This window comes from Nyctereutes procyonoides, unplaced genomic scaffold (genome assembly GCF_905146905.1).
Source record: "Nyctereutes procyonoides isolate TBG_1078 unplaced genomic scaffold, NYPRO_anot_genome, whole genome shotgun sequence".
NCBI lineage: Eukaryota > Metazoa > Chordata > Mammalia > Carnivora > Canidae > Nyctereutes > Nyctereutes procyonoides.
The window spans coordinates 16,491,743-16,512,468 of record NW_026575137.1 but is presented as its reverse complement, the minus strand read 5'-3'; the positions used below and the strand labels follow the sequence as shown (position 1 = coordinate 16,512,468).

Genomic DNA, 20,726 nt, shown 5'->3' with positions numbered 1-20,726 from the left:
ATTATTTGCCTGATTGCTATGTGTGCCCCTTCTTTCTAACTAACAGGACCCTGATTTTGTTCAGGGCAGCAAGGGGCCCAGTTAAAAACTCAATTTCTCAGGCTACCTAACAGCCAAAGGTGGCCGTGGGACTCAGTTCTGACCGAAAAAGGTAGGCAGAAGTCTGTAGTGCTGTATTTTCCCCTTCTTCCTTTGCCTGGAATGTAACTGTGATCTTTAGAGATATAGCAGCCATCTTATGACCTGTGGAAAAAAAGCTATGCATATGGAATAGTGAAGTAGTAAAATAAGATTCATGGTTTGTATGCCCATAATTGATTAAATAACCTTATTCTAGTTTATTGCATATATTTTTATAAGCTTCTTCAAGTCCCGTGTAGAAGTGAGTCTACATCTATATACACATAAATAATATTTTGTGGAAGTCAGTATGCCCCCGGGAAGGGGTTGAGGAATTCTTGTGGAACTGCCATGACTGTTGCTGAAACAGTTCAGTCAGGGCTAAAGGCCAAGTCTAATTCCTGAAACTCAGAGACCAATGAGGGAGGATACAATTCACCAGTCTAGCTCTGGGGCACAAGGATTAAGATCTCAAAGAAAGTAAATGTGACAAACAGGAAGTTAGGTCAGATTCTTAGGGCTTCAGAATCAGCTGTCACACCAAGGTCAAGAACTTCTGAGGTAATGGAGACAGGGAGAACTTTACAGATTAGAACAGGAATTTGTCCAGAGAAGTGAATCAAAACTAGGGAAGCAACCCATGGACCCGATGCTGTACTTCTGGTGCCCTTTCTCCATCTAAGTCTGTTTAGTAGTTTACCCTCTGCCTCAGTACCTCTATAGTCATAGAGTCCTGAAAGATGTCAGTTTGAACTGAACTGTCTGCTGCATTCCTTTAAAGAGATGTGCCTGTGGCTCACACATACCCTCTGGGTTGCCTCGAGTGCTGCCTGACGACTTGAGAGCAGTGTATTTTTTAAAATAAATAATACAGTTTGTTTTGAAATTGTTTAGGCAATCCAAGCTGTTGTTAAAAACAAAAAAGAAAACAGAAAGAGCAAAAATGCACATTTACTATAATCCTGCCATGTGGGATTTGGGTGTATTTTTTTATGGATATTCTTTTTATTGATATCTTTATGTTCCTCATCATCAAAAGGGGGACAACTTCAAAATGTTATTTTGGTGATTAGATTTATGGTGAGCTTTCTGCTATATTATTAAGTATCCTTATAAAAGGATGATTTTAAAAAATAACAGTGATATTCTTAAATTCCCCTTTAAAGGACATTTAATTTATTATTGAACATTAAGGTTATTTTATTATAAATAAGATATGGCAAACATCTTTTTTACATATATATTTATGTGCTTTTTAAATTATGCACATAATAAATTTCTAGGACAAATTCCTAGAAGTGAAATGACTGAGTCACAAGATATGAAAAATTTAAAGAATTTTATATATACAGATATGCTGCTCTCTAGAAAGTCTATGAATTTATATTTTTGAAAGAAATGTGTGAGAATGTTTTACTAAACCCTTGCCAGAAATATATGCTATTATTTAAAAAAAACAACAACAACTTTGGAATGGTCTCCCATGGGTTTAGTGCTTATTTCTTTGATTGTTGTGATGCTGAACATTTCTTAAGCATTTTGGCTTTGTGTAGCTTCTGCAAATTGTCAGTTCATGTCTTTGGGCAAGAGTTTTTTCTAATGAGACATTTTTAAATTAGGGCAAGACATTTCCCAAAAGATATAAAGTCTTTCATTCTTATTTTCATTATTTTGTGTTTCCCTGTCCTTTCTCTGACTTTTCTTATCCCGAAATGGAGAGAATATCCATAAGAAAATATACCAATTTTCTTTATCTATTAGACTGAGTCATATGAAACTGAAGTTTTTAGAAGGTCAAACAAAGGTAAACTATCAGCAATTTTATATGGCTAAACCTGATGTATTTCTCTTGATAAACTGGGATTCAATCTTCCTCCCTACTCCTCTCTACCTTTCTGTTTGTCCATTCATTCATCCTCCCAACAAATATTTTTTAACCAACTGCAGCATGTCACCACTCTAAGGAGGACTCTCCAGCCATTGTTAGCTCTGACCTCTCTTCTGAGCTCTGGCATCTGTTTTTTGAGTTGGCAAGTCAGCCCTACTCTGGCTCTGTAATATTACTGACCTGTTCCCATTATATCCACCTCAGTTTAGATCTTCATTACTTAATGTGTGTTGTAGTCATAACAAAACTACTGTAAACTGGATGGCTTATAAACAACAAACATTTATTTCTCATAGTTCTAGAGCTAGGATCTTTGAAGATCCTGGTGCCAGCAGAGTCGGTATGTGGTGCGAGCCTGCTTCCTCATGAATGGGGCCCACTCGCTTGTGTTCTCACATGGTGGAAGGGCCAAAGAGGCTGGCTCTCTGGGGACTCTTTTATAAGAGCACTAATCCCATTTGCTAGGGCTCACCTTCATGACCTAAGCATCTCAAAAGATCCCACCTCCCAATCTCACCACATTGCAGACTCGGATTTCAACAAATGAACTTGGGGGAAAACAAACTTTCAGATTATGCCATGTGCAATGTTTTCTCTCCTGCAATATTCTTTCCCTTCTCTTACTTCACACTACATTTATTTAGATTCAAATCTTTTCCCTCTTTCAAGGGTCATTTTAAATGTGATACTTTAGACTCGTGAGTGAGGTGAGCGGAGCCAGGGTGGAGAGCAGAGGCCGAACTCTGGGATCTCACAAGATGTCTGGGCTGCCCCAGAACATGTCCGGGATTATCAAGGAGACCCAGCGTTTGCAGGCAGAACCAGAGCCTGGCATTAAAGCCAGATGAGAGCAACGCCTGTTATTTTCATGTGGTCACTGCTGGCCCCCAGGATTCCCCCTTTGAGGGAGGGACTTTTAAACTTGAAGTATTCCTTCCAGAGGAATACCCTGTGGCAGCCCCTAAAGTACGGTTCATGACCAAAATTTATCATCCTAATGTAGGCAAGTTGGGAAAAATATGTTTAGATATTTTGAAAGATAAGTGGTCCCCAGCACTGCAGCTCCGCACAGTTCTGCTATCGATCCAGGCTTTATTAAGTGTTCCCAATCCAGATGATCCATTAGCAAATGATGTAGCGGAACCGGGGAAGACCAACGAAGCCCAAGCCATAGAAATAGCTAGAACACGGACGAGGCAATATGCCGTGAATGATATCTAAAATCCATCCGATCATCAGGTGTGCATCACTTCTCCTGTTCTGCCAAGACTTCTTACTTTTTTGTTTGCATTTAATGGGCACAGTCTTAGAAATATTACAGAATAAAAGCACAGACATCTTCAGTCCTTTGGTGGTTAAATGCACATTAGCAAATCTATATCGTGTCCTGAGTCACTGTTGTAAAGCATGAGCAGAGGCTAGAAGTACCATCTGGATTGTTGTCAAAAATTTAAAAGCAGTGGCCCCTCTCCTTTAATTCATTTCCCCCATCATGGTTTAAGTATAAAGCACTGTGAATGAAGGTAGTTGTCAGGGTTAGCTGCAGGGGTGTGGGTGTTTTTCTTTATTATTATTTTTGAGGGGGAGAGGTAGTTTTATTTTAATTTTATGGGCTCCTTTCCCCCTTTTTATGGTGATCTAATTGCATCGGTTAAAAGCAGCTAGCCAGTTCTTTAGAATATGCTCTCTAGCCAAGCCTAACTTTATTTAGACGCTGTAGATGGACAAGCTTGATTGTTTGAACCAAAATGGGAACATTAAACACACATCACAGCCCTCACTAATAACATTGTGACTTCCTTCCTTCAAGAAAAAGCTTGTGACCATTTTGTATGGCTTGTCTGGAAACTTCTGTAAATCTTACGTTTTAGTAAAATAAATATTTTTTGTTATTCTAAAAATATAAAAATAAAACTAAATAAATAAGTAAATAAATAAATGTGATACTTTAACTCATCACTGCCTTCTCCCCATCCTTCATTGCCCTTGGATAGAAGTTTCACCATTCTGATAGCCTTTTATACGTACATGTTTTCTAGAACTTTCTCCTACCATTTGGTTATTTCTGTACTTTCTTTTATATTGAGATATCATTTACATATAGTAAATGCAATAATTTAATTGTACAACTTGATACATTTTTACATATGCATATTCCTTTGCAACAACCACTCAGATCAAGACACAGAAAATTTCCATCGCCTTAGAAAGTTCCCTTATGATCCTTCATAACCACTGTCAGCTACCAATGATAACTAATAACTGTCCTGATTTCTATCACCATTGGTTAGTTTTCATGTTTTTGAATTTCAAATTAATGGCATTATGAAATATGTTACTCTTTTTGTATCTGGCTACTATTGCTCAACATAATGCTTTTGAGTTTCATCCATGCTATGTATCTATCAATAGTTTGTTCCTTTTTTTTATTGCTGTGTAGAATTCATTGAATGAATATATAACAGTTTGTTCATACATTCTTCTGCTGATTTGGAGACTTGGATTGCTTCCAGTTTTTCACAATTATGAATAAAGATGCTATAAACATTCTTGAACAAATCCTTCTTTTTCTTGTACATGTACCTAGGAATGGATTGCTGGGTCACAGGGTAGGCATATGTTTAACACTAATAGAAACCACCAAACAGTTTCCAAAGGAGTTATGCCATTTTACATTCTCACCAGAAATACATGGGAGTTGATCTACATTCTTGCCATCATTTCATGGTATATATCTTTTTAATCCTATTATATGTATAGTGGTAAATCATTGTGATTTTATTTTTATTTTTTTTCATTGTGATTTTAATGAAGTATTTTTAATTCCATGATGAATAATGATGTTGAACACATTTTCATATGTTTATTGTCTATTTGGCTCTTTTGTATTTTAAAATGCCTATTCAAGTTTTTTGCTCATTGTCTTAATTACTGTAATTTTATGGTAAGTTTTAAGTCTGGAACTTTAAACTTACAACTCTTGTTTTTCTTTTTCAAAATTGTCCTGGCTATTTTGGGTCCTTTAAATTCCCATATAAATTTCAGAATGAGTCTGTCAATTTCTACCAAAAAAATGCTTGCTGGGATTTTAACTGGGACTTTGTTGAATGTAGAGGTAAATTTGGGAGAATTAGTGTCTTAACAATCCATGACTATGGTATATCTCTCCATTTTCAGGTTTTGTTTCATTGTCACAGCAATGTTTTCAGCGTAGAATTCTTGAATGTATCTTGTTAGTCCTATGTATCTGATTTTTTTAATGTCAATATGAATGGTATTATTTTTAAAATTTCTTTTTCTGATTGTTGGTTTAGAGTATATAGAAATACAACTGGTGTTGTTAGTAGTTGTTTTAGATAAGTTCCTTTGGATTTTCTACATACATAATAATGTCATCTGCTAATAAAGAAACCTTACTTCTTCCTTTCTAATTTTATGCCTTTTATTTATTTTATTTTCCTGCCTTGTTACATAATTTCTGTACATTTCTTTCCGCCTCCTCTAGACTCTAAGGCAAGATCTTTTGAGACAAAGCTCCCATGGTGCTTCAAACATGGGAGATATCGGGGACATGTGGGTGGCCCAGTGGTTGAGTGTCTACCTTCGACTCAGGTCCTGATCCTGCAGTCCTGGGATCAAGGCCCGCCTCCGGCTCCCTGCTGAGATCCTGCTTCTCCCTCTGCCTATGTCTCTGCCTCTCTCTATGTCTCTCATGAATAAACAAACATGGGAAATATTAAGAAAACTTTGGTTGACTATGTAAATTATGATGGGGAAGATAATGAATTAAAGCTGTAAATTACTTTTCTGTATGATCAGTGAGTTACCACCAGGAAAAAGGGTGCTGGTTAAAACCCATTTTTGTGAGTTGGTATGTCTTATTTTATAAGGGTTGTTACAGGTGACTTAAAGACTCCCTGGATCATTCTACCTGGTTTGTGGTTTTCAGTTCCTGGATACTTCTCTGGTGTTATGTTAGCATTCAGTGTGTGTGTGTGTGTGTGTGTGTGTGTGTGTGTGTGTTATAAGATTCTTGCCAAGCATTTTGAAACTTCCAAAATAGTAGTGACTGCTTCTCCCCAGGATAGCATGGAGCAGATGGATTCCTGGACCTCACTGCCTTCAGTCCCAATTCCCCAAGCTTCTGTTGGTGTAGAAAAAAGAATCTGCATTTTCAATATTACTGGAGTGAAGCCTGGGAAATTTTCAGTTTTGAGCCTTTAAATTCCAACAAGCAATGTTATTTTTAGATTTCTAGTATGCACTTGGGGTTTGTGAGTGAAATTGTATTAAGGAGTGAGGATGAGGGCTCACGTAAGGGGGCGGTGGTCTTTTCCCAGTAAGCAGCTGCTCTTGCCGGTTCTGAAGATTCATGGGTCTGTGAAGTGGCAGCCTGTAAGCTGCAGACACCCAGGGCAGGAATAAAAACACTCATTGGACTTTGATACCCATTTTTGCATTTTGGGTGCAGTAGTCATCTTTCTTTTATAGATTCCATTGTCCATGTGGCTGGACGAGGATGTTTCTTGCATCACATGAGGAGTTTGTGCCTAAGGAGGTAATTCCACTGTTTCTTTGTTTCTTTGCAAACTGCAGGTATACTGTTAGCTATTTAAACAGTAGATTGGTAAAGTATTTAAGGCAGTTTTGACTCTAGGCCACAGAGACTGCTCTGTGTTTCCTTTTGGTTGACATTTTTCTATCAAGTTAGACACATCAGTAGAGAACTAGCATGTGAATGAACTAATTATGTTTTTGCTGTTGAGTGAATCAGGATCACCTTGAAAAATGAAAGTACCAGAGAAATAATAGAAAAGAGAAAAAATCAAGGAATACATACCCTTGTAAATTTGGATTAAATAATATAAATGCAGGGTGATTACTTTTCTCCTAAATACTTGACATTTTCAACTTTTATATATTTGGGTCTCTTAAAAATTCACATATTGACATTAAAACAGTGTTCTAAGTATTCCTGTGATTATTATTAATAGAACACTTCTCTTTGTCCCAGCAACAGGCACTTTGCCTGATCACCTAAATTCCTGCTACCCAGAAATAATTACTGTTTGTAATCACTGGGTACAAAATAATGACAATTAATTTCCATAGTTTGTTTTCATGCTGTAGCTGGTGTTTGGAAATCTCCTTTTGTCACTTAACAATCTGTAAGATGGATATATTTGCATGTTGAGAAATACAGAGCTACGTTATTTTAATAGTTAACCAGGATACATTGTGTGTGTGTGTGCATGTGTGCACATGTGTGCACATATATTAAATAATTTAAGTGATAAGTTCTTTGTTGATAGATATTCTTGTTTTAGACTTTTTTTTTACTATTATAAGCAACATTACAAGGGGCTTGTATATAAATGTTGTATATAAATCTTGAGCATCTATCTGATTTGTGTCTTAGGATAAATTTCTGGGAATGGGATTTTGGAGCTCAAACTGTGTATATTTTATCTTTTGATTTATTCTGCCAAACTTCCCTGCAGAAAAGATGAATTAATTTCTATTCTCAGCAACATCAAATTGAGAATGTTTACCTGTACCATTACTAACACTATTGCAAACCTTGACTTGCTTGTATTTTTGAATTCTTGTATATTTGTCTCTGCATGGGGATTGTAGACTAAATTAGTCAGGATCTAGTCAGAAAGCCCAAGACAACACTAGGTAATTTAGATAGCTGGGATTTCATACAAGGAATTGGTTCCACATGTATGGGAAATCTGAAAGTGCAAAGGAAAATGCTGAAGTCACCCAGAGGAAGTAGCAGGAAAAAGGTAGAATGAAGAGAACTCAGAGCTCTGGGGAGGAGTATGGCAGGGCTGGGCTGGGGAGGGAGGGGTTGTGCAGCCTGGCTGCTGAAGGGCACCAGAGACTGGCACTCTGCCTGCCAGGTGGGTATGGCCCAGCTGCCAGCACATGAGGGTGGCTGGTGTTGGGAGTGTAGAGGAAAGCTGGGGGCTGAAGCCAGCCTGTGCTGTTGTTGGTATGATGCTGGCAGACACTAGGAACCAGAAGGAAGTCCCTTCTCCCTCCTCTTACCTTCCACTCTCTAAGGCCTTGGGTTGGCACAGCCATATAGAACACCACCTGATGAGGGAGTAAATGAAATAAATTTTGCAGTCCCAGCCTAAGCATCACAGATCAGAAAAGAGAATGCTCGGTTTGGAGCTAAGAGGCAATGAGTCAAGAACCAGTTGTATTTGTTTGCTTGGGCTGCCATAACAAAGTACCATGAACGGCATGACTTCAAACAACAGAAGTGCAATGTCTCACAGTTCTGGAGCCTAGAAATCAGAGATTAAGGTGTTATCCTTTTTATAAGGACACCAGTCATATTTGATTAAGGGCCCACCCTACTCTAGAATGAGCTCATCCTAATCGAATTACATATGCAATGGCTCTGTTTCCAAATAAGATTACTTTACGAGACACTGGGCATTGGGACTTTAACATAGGAAGTTTTGGGAGCACACAATTCAACCCATGATGCCAGTACATAAACTTCTTTAGAACAGGGTCCTTTTAGCCCTAAAATGCTATATTACCTCCTTTGTATTCTTCAAGTTCTGAGTACATAGAATGTGCCTAATTATTATTAAATAAATGAATACATGCTAAGTTAAATGATGCACATTTATCTTCAGGTTGTTTGTTTTTTTTAAGATTTTATTTATTTATTCATGAGAGACACAGAGAGAGAGGCAGACAGAGGCAGAATGAGAAGCAGGGTCCCTGCAGGGAGCCCGATCTGGGACTCTATCCCTGGGACACTGAGATCCCGCCCTGAGCTGAAGGCAGATGCTCAACTGCTGAGCCACTCAGGCATCCCGATCTTCAGGCTGTTGAGTCTAAAGTCACGTATATTTTAAATTGAAATTACAAAGAAAATCCATCAGATTTTTAAATGTCAGATGTTCTTAAATTTCATGAACAGTTAAATGTCACATGCATCCAGAGTATCCTAGTGATTGCAAAACTTAATCCTAAATTTAACATTAGAGTATAATAAGTTTGAGTTATTTCATCTTTATCTGTAATGTCAAACCTTCCCATAGTTAGAAAATCACTTATTCCGTAAGAAAAAGGATTTTCTAACTCAAGTGGACTGAGGTCATCTCAAGTGGGTGGAGGCTACTTGATTAACAACTTAAGACCACAACACTGTTGGTTTTCGGTTAGGATTTGAGTCTGGGACATATTATTATTTTTTTTTTTTTAGGGCTCCTTCTGGGGATCCAGGCAAATGAGATTTAACCTGCTGGCTTCCACAGCGTTCAGAAAGCTTGGTTGGGCATTTACAACAAAAATGGAGTTGTCAATGGCTGAACTGCTAGGGGATTTTTTTTTTTTTTCACAGCCATGAGTCCCAGTGTGGGCTTCCTCAGAATGTTGATTTCATGAATTGGACTTGTCTGTTTCCCAGTTTCAATCAAAGAATGATATTTTCTAAATGTTAAGGAAAGAGGTAAACTTAATGAATGGAATTAAGTTAGATGATTACTATTGCTTCTGCCAGCACAGACTAGCAGATGTCAAAATGAATGAACAAGAAGTCGCAACATTTTAAAACATTAATATGCAAAAGCAGATGATCTTGCTTAGTTTAACAGCTCATTTTTGTGGGCTTGTGTGCTTCCTGCTGTAATTTTATGTCACAAGAATGCATATTATGCTAGTAACTTGTTCCTAATGTATGGGTTAGAATTCCATCAAGTTCTGCAAAATGTGTAGAACATTGTGGCCTTTGAGTGAGATAAACTGTGATTCCAGCAATTAGATCAACATGGTTCCTAGCCTCTGGGAACTTACCAAGGAGAGGAGAGTTAGGAAAACTCTGGTTTAAAATGCGTGTGCCAAAGTCAAACTTACAATGGAGGAAGCTAGTGGTCAATGTCCTGGCTTCTTTGGTTTGAGGTGAAACCCTGAAACTTACCTCTGACTGTTGCCTTCCTCCTTCCTCTCTTTCCCTTTGTGATACTTCTTTGGAACTCAAAATTGGAGGGAGGCATTTTGGGGGAGAGATGAAGAAGTCCTTAACCTTGAAACTCTTGAAACTCTTTCAGTTCAGTGGTGGAGATGAACAAATATTCATACTCAGTCGGTTGTATGCTGGAGCAAAATTAGACAAGCTCTGGGGGAGACCATGGATCTGGGAGGGCCAGGAGTCCTGATCTTTTTGTTTTCTTGAGTCCTAGCTAGAGGCATGGTACCCAGTTGAAGGGGACAACACAGCCCTGAGAGTATTCAAAGAAGGAAGTTACATTTGAAACAGGTATTGAAGGACAAGGAGGAGAAGATGATGATGTAGGAAAGGAATCTCTTTTACCTATATATTTTGTCCTTAAGCCCTCTTCTTTAGATACCACTAAAATTTGAGTTATGGCCCTGGGTGTGACCATGGCCCTTCACTCTGTAGGGTGTTTCTTGGGTAAAACTTCTTCCCCCCCCAGATCTCAGCACAGGACTGACTCAACCAGTTGTCAGGAGCCATTGGCAGGGAGTCTAAGAAACTGGACTCCAGTGCCAGCTCCATCACTAACTTTGAGATCTTGAATAAGTCATTTAACATTTTTGAATAAAAAGCTAAATGATATGGGTAATGTGTTAAAATGTATGTAACACCATATAGTTATCAAGCATTATGTGAATTAGGAGGTTCATCTTACCTTAATGCTAACTTTGTGTACATAGATTACATGTAAATTACCTTTCAGGAGATGGATGTCCAAATGAGGGAACAGACTCATGATCTGAGGTTATGTGGGAGTGATGAGTGATTCTGGGTTAATTTATAAGGATTCATGGAGGATATGTTTTAGTTTATTACTAAATGGAGTGCTGAGGGTTGACCGCTGCCATTACAGGGGAGAGGCTGAGCCAAGAGCTGAGGTTTAGAGAGGAGAGAATCCTACAGAGTGAGTGAAAATGAGGTTGTTTACTCACTCATTCTTCAATTAACTCTCACATTCCTACTATATGTCAACAGGGAACAAGACAGACATGGTCTCTTCCCTTTTAAAACTTTTTTATCAAGGAAAGCAGACAATGAACAAATTATTACACACAAAAGGTGATTATTTCAAAGCTGAGCCCTAGAGCAAAGCACCTCTATTCTTATTAGCCAGACATATTCTTAATTTGGAGGTTTGTGTGCTCTAACTCTGGGCTGTTTTTATTTGACTTAAATTTCCCTTCTCTCCCATTAGGAGTGGTCTGTAGAGATGACCCATGACATTGGGCTCTCTGGAAAGATTTGCTTATTTTCCCTTGGACTTTTTGAGTGGTTGTAGAGTCTTGGCATTAAAAATTCTTAACTCTGCGCCACCCTCCACCCCCAGCCAGACTCCACAGCCAGGCGAACAAAGGGTGTCCTCTTGACTGTGGCTGCAATAACTGGGGCATCACACGGGCACAAAAGCTCCACTCTAAAAGACAGTGGTGCTGCAGACGTGTCTGAGGGAGAGCATGAAGATGGCACCTTCCAAGGAAAAAGAGAAAAAAAAGTTTGGCACCTGCTCTTTGGAAGGTAAAGATGACAACTGCCAAGAAAAACAAAATGTCTGGGGCTTAAAAAGAAAAAAAAGAAAGAAAGAAAGAAAGAAAAAGCCCCACTGGCTTTAGCAAGGGCGAAGGAGAGCAGGAAAAAATGGTGCAGCAGTGCCCCTTCATCCGAGAGGGGAGAGAGTATCCCAGTAGGTCTTGTCCCCTCAGGCAGAGGCTTTGAGATTAGCAAATCTCAAAGATTTTAGAATATCTTTGATGTAAAGTCTGGTTATTTTTCAAATGGCTGCTTCCCACACTGGGCTCTGGGGTGAGTGAGTGTGCAAGAAAGCCTTTTAAGGAGCTTTTCTGTTTGCTACAGCCTTTCCGTCTGGTGGATGTGCACTCCACTGGTTTTCAAAGCCAGATGTTTCGGGGATTTGTTTCTCAGGTGCAGGTCTTTAAAAACTGGTGTGCCCAATGTGGGATACAAACTCTTCACTTCTCAGGGAATAGCTCCTGGTTTTGCATTCCCTCTCGGTTGTAGGTTGCTTAACCGTGGGTGTTTATGGGGGCACCAGTTTTCAGCCTATCCTCCCTACCTTGATGTGGCTCCTTTCTTGTTTGCTGATATGAAGCAGCTGCTCAGCTAGTTTTCAAGAGAAAACTGTTCTATGTGTATCTGAGGATTCGGGGTGTCTGTGGAAGGAAGAGAGTTCAGGATCTTCCTATGTTGCCATCTCGCACAGCCTCCCAACATGCTTGCTTCAGTCAGCAAATTCTCCCTGCTGTGGCATTGGATGAGTGGTGATTAGCTGAATTTCATTAATTTTATACTTTTTTTTTTCTTGGTTAAGAGTGTTTTGGTTTTGCTTTTTGGTCCTTGTGACTATGAGATTGCTAATCTCTATTAATTTATTCAACTAATCTAGCAGGTAGAAATTTCAGTCCAAAAATTTAGACAAGTAAGAAATATTACATGTTTATTTTTAAAAATTAATTTAAATTTGACTTGGAGCTCTCATCTTCCAGACTACTGAAAATGTAATCTCCGCTGTTCTGGAAGCCCATTTCCTTATCAGGGGTACACCAAAATGGAGAAGGCTTATGGTTAAGGTACTTGGAAGATAAGTAAAAGGCCTCTAGTTGCAAATAGTGGGACCTGGGCTTAAGGTCCAGACTTTCTTGCTATAACACACACACAGCCTTGCTAGGTCTTTAGGATATTGTCAACAGGGGTGATAAGGTCCTTCCTTCTCATTGTGTCTCCCAGCCCCACCCAACTTGTACTAGCCATGGTAGACAACTATTGAAACACATCCAGAACCTCAATGTTTAACATAATAAATATATTTTATTTCTTCATGCACTGTTGAATGCAGATACTCTGGTTAGACAGCTCTAGCCCTCTAGGCACTGACTCAGGACCCTGGGCTGTTTCCATTTTAAAAATTCACCATCTTTAAGGGACTCAAAGTCCTTTGCCCCCCACCATGTGGAAGGAAGAAAAGAATATGAGGAATGAAACCCTTGGCCAGACAAGGACATACAACATTTTCCATTGGTGAGAACTCATGGAGAATGAGTTCCAAAGGGAACTGGGAAATGTAGCCACTTCCCAGCATCAATTCTACACCATGAAAAAGGAGTATGAATCTTCTGTGGCAGGTCAGCTATGTCTGCCCATTCCATCTTTTTGCCAATGTCAGTTAATTTTTACCCATATCCCTTTGTTGTCTTTAAGAGCACTTAGCTAATATCTTCAATGAACTCAAGTTTTAGGGAAAAAACATCAGGAAGGAAAATATCTTGCTAGAAACTTCACTTTGAACTTTGAAAAACAAGATTTTTCTAAGAGAGGTTGGCTTGATTACTTCCATGGAATAGGGAGAAAGAAGTCCAAAGGGAAGAAACACAAGTTAATTCAGTAATCAATTATCTTGTCATGCAAATATTTATTGGACAGCTACTATGGAAAAAACTAGATCATTTCTGAAATAATAAGTAGATTAAAGGAAATCAGTGGGGTGATGGACTTGAGAGTAACAGGGTTGGGGTAGGGAGGTGAGTTTAGATTGGGTAGCCAGAGAAGCCCTCTCTGGGGATTCGAAGATAACTGTTAGGCTGAGATCCAATACAAAAGCAGCTGTAGCCTTTTGAAAAGCAGTGGGAAGAACATCCTAGACAGAGAAACAGCAAGTGCAAAGGTCCTGGGGCAGGATTATAGCTTGGCTTATGTGAGGGAATAGGAGAGAGGCCAGAGTGGCTTAAGCATGAAGAAAGAAGTGGTACATGATGTGAACTGAGGCTGGAGATGAAGGTAAAGGCGATGTCACCCAGGGACTATAGGTTCTGGAAGGAGTGGAGTTTTTTTCTGGCTGCCCTGGACAGCCACAGATGGGTTTCAGCTGGAGCATGGGATCTCCCTGAACACTCCTGGCCTGGCACCTGTCACTTGGTGTCCAGCCTTTTGATGAACCTGATGCTCTTCTCCAGTGCATATCTGGCATGTGAATGCATGGAGTGTCATTTCTCTCTGCTTTAAAGCATTTTGGGCTTTGTGTCATGGTAAATCACAGAATTAGCTTTCAGGTGGACCTGTGGGTGAAGCACTGGAAAATAAAGCCAGTTGTGTAGAACAAGACTGGTAAAGCTAGAGGACTGGAAATGTAAATGTAATTCTACAGAACAGAGCAGATGTGATGCATGTGATGAGAGGATTCTGGCATTGTGAAGCCAGATGGAAAATAATATTATTAGACCAGGAAGGATAGAAGGGCAGGAGCAACAGGCCTCAGTGTGACATGAACGGGGAAGTCTATTTGCTAGATGTAATTCAGAGTAGCTCTATAGTCTATATTTCTGCTCCCTCTTTCATTGGGTCCCTCGTTCCTGCTGCAGGATTGTGAGGTGTGTTAACACAACAATATGTGGAATGAGGTCCTGAGCTACAAATTCCTCCAATTAGGAGGAGAGAGTACAAATGATACTGTGTAGGCTGCCTAAAAGGTGTATATTTAACTTTAAAAATCTGATTTGTATTATTTCACAATTCAAAATACCAGTGTTCTATGGTATCAGGAGGCAGTTGTGATAATTCAGAGAGATAATTCCTCATGATACTTACTAGATTCTTAGATTCTCTTGCTGGAAAATCCTTATTAAAAGGAAATTATGTCAAGGTCATATAAGGACAGTTGTGTGTGTGTGTGTGTGTGTGTGTGTGTGTGTGTTTGGGATAAGAATGATTCTGTATCACTTAAAAGGATGAGAAAAAAGCTATAGCAGAGTTAAATGTTTGAATACGTTTTTCTCTGTTGATTTGTGATCTGAATTTGGTGTCCTCACAAGACTGCAGATTTAGAATCAGTTTTTATTTTAAAGTGGCTTCACCTGAAAAAAGATTAAAAAAAAAGCAGACTTTTTAATATAGGTTCCCACAGGGGTGGAGGATGGGGGGACATGTGAAATAGGTGAAGAAGATTAAGAGTACATGTGTGGTGATGAGCACTGAGTCATGTACAGAGTTGTTGAATTGCTATATACTGTATACCTGAAACGACTATAACACTGCGTGTTAATTTTACTACATTTTTTTTCAGTTAACAAATAAATGAATAAATGGTAGTATATCCCTGAAAATAAAAACCTGTGGAGTCTGGTGCTACCTCTGGGTAGTTAGTGTCAGAATTGAACTGAACTGTAGGATACCCAATTGGTATCAGAGAATCAAAGAATCAGAAAATTTGAAAATTGGTTGTTGATTACCTACCACATTTTGGAATGTCCATAGAAAGGAACGAAGTACTGATGCATGCCACAGAATGGAGGAACCCTGAAAACATGCTGAGTGAAAGAAGCCAATCACAAAACATCACATGTTCCATGATTCTGTTTATAGAAAATATCCAGAATAGGAAAACATATAAAGACAGGAAGTAGACTGGTGGTTATCTAAGGCTTGGGAAGGGGATGGTAATTTGGAGAGACGTAATTCATATACCACACATTTCACCCAAAGTGTGAACCAGTGGGTTTTTTAATATATATATTCACAGTTTTTCAACAATTATGTCTCAATAAAACTAAAGAAAAAAAAGGGAGTGTTGCACAAATGCAATCAAGGTATATAACTCTTTGGTATTAGCTTTTTTCACTCAACATAATCCTCTGGAGATTGATCCAGATGATTGCATGTATTGGTGCTCATTCCATTCCTTTTTACTGCTGAGTATTCCATTGTATGGGTGTGCCACTGTTTAAGTTATTTTAAAATCATTACTGAGAATGAGCATCTTTTAAGATACATGTTGATCAATTCCTATTCTTTCTCCTCTGCATTCTTTTTATACCCTGGGCCCCTTTTCACACTTCCCCCTTTTTTTTTATTAGTCTTTTGTCATTATACTATGAATTCTCCCCACCCCCCACCCCAACTTAACTTTGCTTAGGATGATTTTTGAAATGAAATTTTTGACTTAAAATAAATAAAATAAAATGGCTTCACATGTTTCCTCGCCACCTTAGGTGCTCTGGAAACTAGTGTGTTAGAAATAGGCACAGATAGAAATAAGAGTTTGCACGTATGTGAGGGAGTGGACCCATGTCTCTCCATGGGTTAGGATTGCATCAACAGTGTGGAGGACTCTCTATGTAAGGCAGGGTTTGTTGGGTCAAGCAGGCATCAATTTATCATTTTAATGTCTATAATCTGCGAGATTTTTCTTAGTCCCCTGGAATCCTCCTTTAAAGTGCAAATAATTCAGAACCAGGCTATTGTCACCCAATACCTCTACTGTCAGTTAATGTTTCTGCTGGAATGAGTAGAGATGATTTTGGAAGTAGGTGTCCAATGATGATGGATGGAGAGGATAGAGCTTGCAGGAAGTCAGAGGGCGTGCAAACAAGGTGTTGACAGGGGCTACAGAAGGGCTACATGGAGGCTACTAACAAGTCTTAGACCAAATGCCTTCTTCATAATTTGGGGCTGTGCACAGAAGGACTCTCTGAAATGTTGTCAATGTTTGAAGACTTTTCTTTAATATTTTGATTTAATATCATTTTGTGCATCTAACACAGGTAACTTGGGATACAAAACTCACATCCCTTTCTCAGAGTATAAGAAAGAATTAGGTAGGAGGTTCCTTTTCAGACATGCCCCACAGTGAGCCCTTAACCCGTGGGGATGTACCTGCCTCACTGCTGATTTTCCCTTTCCTCTCTAAGGGCAAGTCTTGAAAGGAAATGGTTTTCACAAATTGTATTCTTTTCTTTTTAAAAAAGATTTTATTTATTTATTCACACCGAGGGAGAGGCAGAGACACAGGCAGAGGGAGAAGCAGGTTCCCTGTGGGGAGCCCAATGTGGCACTCGAACCCTTGTGATAATTCCATTATGTGACCTTTGATGCTTCTTTTTGTGTGCTTCTCTGTGCTGTGTGCATGTTGATCATTTCAGTATTTACTGGCCTGACCATTTGGTGAAGGGGAATGTGAAGAAAAGTGACTCTTTTAACTTCTTGGTAGCGACTGCGTGTTGGGTACAGGAAAAGTGAAACTAATAGCTGAAAGAATCCTGGTGGGTTTTCTAGAGACTTATTTATTTGTCTTCCTATGAATAATCAAGAGCCATATACAGTTATAAAATCATTTTAAATTGTCAAGAAAAACCCCACGGCACTCTCTACTTGGAAATGTGATGGAGTGGAAATGTGCTGGATTGTTGTTTTGTTTTGAGAGAGGGCATTGGTGATGTTTATAATATTAGTGCTCCAACAGATAACTTCGGTAGCCCTGAGGGAGTTTAAGTTGGGGACTGAGGTTGAGAGTTAGGATGCAGGTGAGGTTGAGAGTTAGGATGCAGGGCAAAAGCAGAGTTCCAAAAGGCTCAATGCCCCTCCCCCGCCCATGGTGTTTTCCCTGCAATCACTTGGGGGCCCTCAGCCTTGTAGTTACGCATTTGAACGAGGAGGAATAACCTTCGAAAGGTTTGAAGCAAACATTCCTTGGGACTCAGCCAGTCGCTGAGCAGGGGCTTGCGCGGTCCCTGGAGCTGTTTGCCCCAACCCCCACCCACTATCCCTCTGTCCCTGCCCCCTCAGTTCCCAGGGGGGAACAGGTAGCCTGCAGATGGGCTTCTTCAGGAGGTGGTGCCTGTGTATGGGGCAGTGGAAATACAAGGCGGATATGAAACAATGCCTCACTGATTCTTATCAGAACAAAGTAATGTGACTCTGCAGATTAGCAGATTGAAATCTGCTTCGGCCTCTCAGCATTTCTATTTTGGGTCTGGAGAGCATCCTTCCAACTCTTTCTTTTTTTCCATTCCCCCTTCAAAGCCCCTTCTGCTTGTTAGCTTTTTCATTTTTCCAGGGCTGTGGAGTACACTGCCTGGCATTTCTTGATTGTCTGCTAGGCTGAGAAGAATTGTTGTATCTGATATTTTATCATAGGCTGGATTCAGCTAAGGAAACCTCAGATTGAAGCAGGCTCAGGTCCTTAGTAAATGCTAACTGAATGAGTGGGTGCATGAGCAGATGAGGACACGTGTTCGGAAGAACGAAGCACCAAAGAATAAACTATGAAATTCTATGAAGGGAATCATTCAGTCCTGGCCACTTTGCAAAGGGACTTCCTACTGATACCAGTTAACTTTTCACACTGGCTCAAATATCCATGATGGGAAGGTTTGTGTTCCTGTTTGGCATGTAAGGTTGTGCATTTAATAGCATCAGTACAGCAAAAAACACTCAGTTCAGTTGTCCTAGGCAGTGGCTAGCTGGATAAGGCCTATATATATGTATTTTTCTCTTCTCTGTACCTCTGTTGGCTTGAGTAGCTATACAGGTCTTTGGCTATTTTATTTACTAGGATGGGACAACTGAGAGATGAAACTCAGTTGTTAAATTACATTTCATGAGCAATGAAGTACAGGTTCTTTCTGATATTTCATGCAAGGGATAAAATAAAATATTTAGAAATTGTTTTTAATTTTGATATTTTGTTTCTAGGGAACACTAACATTAAAAAAACTCTTTTCCTTTTATTTTGCTCTAAGTTGAACTATCTCAGGATTAATCTCTTAAATGTGTCTATTTACTTGCACTGAGTGCTTTTGATTTAGCTTTTCCTTTAATTGGTTAGTTGCAGTATTTTTTTTGAAGATTTATTCATTTATTTGAGAGAGAGAGAGGGAGAGCATGTGTGTAGGGGGAGAGGCAGAGGGAGAGGGAGAGAGAGAATCCCAAGCAGGCTCCACAATCAGCACAGAGCCCCATGTGGGGCTTAATCTCACAGTCCCAAGATCATGACCTGACCTGAAATCAAGAGTCTGACACTCCCCCTATTGAGCCCCTCAGGTGCCCCTTGGTTGGTTGCAGTATTAATGACAGTAAGTGATGTTGAAGTTTCTGTTTCAATTACCATCTTCAAGCCACAATTTATGAAAAGCCTTTCCCTCTCAAAATCATTATCATCATCATCTTATAGAAGTGCAGTATATCTTCTTCCTTTTGTCTATTTTTAGATATAAAATGGAAAATAGGGATCCCTGGGTGGCGCAGCGGTTTGGCGCCTGCCTTTGGCCCAGGGCGCGATCCTGGAGACCCGGGATCGAATCCCACATCGGGCTCCCGGTGCATGGAGCCTGCTTCTCCCTCTGCCTGTGTCTCTGCCTCTCTCTCTCTCTGTGACTATCATAAATAAATAAAAATTAAAAAAAAAATAAAAATAAAATGGAAAATAATAAATATTCTAATATTATCCAAAAATAAGTTGTTCCAAGAGCAACTTCAGCTTTGGCTTTAATATGTGTTACATTTCATTAAGTTTCTCTCTGTGGTTAATAGCTATAATTTATGGATATAAGACTGGGTAGGCATCTGAGGTATTCAGGATACTATATTTTTAGAATACATGTGTAATTGCTTTTCCTTCACTGTTTCTCGAGTCCCTTTGTAGCAGGTGTTGGAAGGAATAGGAGTGAATTGTGTCCATCTTGAGCCAGTCATTAATTGGCATCTGCTGTAGCAGGTATGAGGGATAAAGGCAGGATCTCCACTCTCCAGGCATTGAAGTGGACTTGAACTGGCATATTATTGTCATAACGGTGCAGTATAGGGGCTGACAGCAGGGACTCTGCAGCCAGATAGCCTGCTTTTGAACCCTTACTCTGCTACTTACTACCTGGGTGAACTTCGGTTACCTAACATCTGTAGACTGTTTCCTAATTTGTAAAATTGGAATGGTGATAGTAACTACCTCCTTGAGCTATTGTAAGATTGAATGTTAAGGGGATCCCTGGGTGGCGCAGCAGTTTAGCGCCTGCCTTTGGCCCAGGGCGTGATCCTGGAGACCCAGGATCGAATCCCACATCGGGCTCCCGGTGCATGGAGCCTGCTTCTCCCTCTGCCTATGTCTCTGCCTCTCTTTCTGTGTGTGTGTGTGTGTGACTATCATAAATAAATTTAAAAAAAAAAGATTGAATGTTAATACACATAGATTCTTAGAATAGAGACTGACACAGAATAGATACTCTATCAATGTTTGCTATGATGATGATGATGATGATGGTGGTGGTGGTGGTGGTAGTGGTGGTAGTAGTGATCCCAAAGTGCCTATGTATATTCTGGGATTGATTGAGTAATTGATTCAATCATTCTGCAAAACGAACAAGTTCATTGAGCAGGTACTATGTACAGACACTGTGCTTGATCTTGAGGTTTAGAAGTCAATAAGATTTAGTTTCTACCCCCAAGGGTTCTCTGTCTGTTTAATGGTGTTTGTTTTTGACCTGTATCAGTTGTAGAAGTAGAAAGGGCTCCACAAATCTGTCAGAAAGGGAGGAAACAATGTTTATACAAAGAATGAAAGAATATAAAGTTGACTCAGCAGGTATTGGTTATATTTGGAAGACTTAAACCTAGTTGTGCTGTGGAGGTGTGAGAAGCCATCCATTGATTCTTCTTCAGCTTTTCTTGCCCCAGTGCACCCATCTGAGGGGTCTGGGTATGGGTTAGAGGGGCGTAGTTCTGTTTTACACAAGTATCCAGTGGCCTTTGCTCTGAACCCTGACAATATGGGGGAGGGACCTTTGTCAGTGCTCTCTCCTATAGTTGGGAGTTCCCAGAGCTCTGGGCCTGGAGGATGGAAGAGGAAGAGTTAATCTCAGGGCTGTAGCAGCTGAATATACAGCATAAACAGCATTTGAGGATGAGATCACT

The 20,726-nt window shown here is 39.6% G+C and overlaps 1 protein-coding gene and 1 pseudogene across 4 annotated transcripts in view; both read left to right on the top strand.

The window, feature by feature from the left end:
- NCALD (neurocalcin delta) overlaps nt 1-20,726 on the top strand; it is a 377,982-nt gene that overhangs the window by 49,169 nt on the left and 308,087 nt on the right. The window contains exon 2 of one of the 4 annotated variants that reach the window (XM_055303509.1): nt 6,500-6,566. The exons of 2 other annotated variants lie outside the window; for them this stretch is intronic. The gene's annotated coding sequence lies outside the window, so the exon portion shown is untranslated. Of the gene's footprint in view, nt 1-6,464; nt 6,567-20,726 lie in introns of those variants that run through there. One more of the 4 variants, XM_055303511.1, reaches the window with a different exon arrangement.
- On the top strand, nt 2,767-3,229 carry LOC129495791 (ubiquitin-conjugating enzyme E2 N-like; annotated as a pseudogene).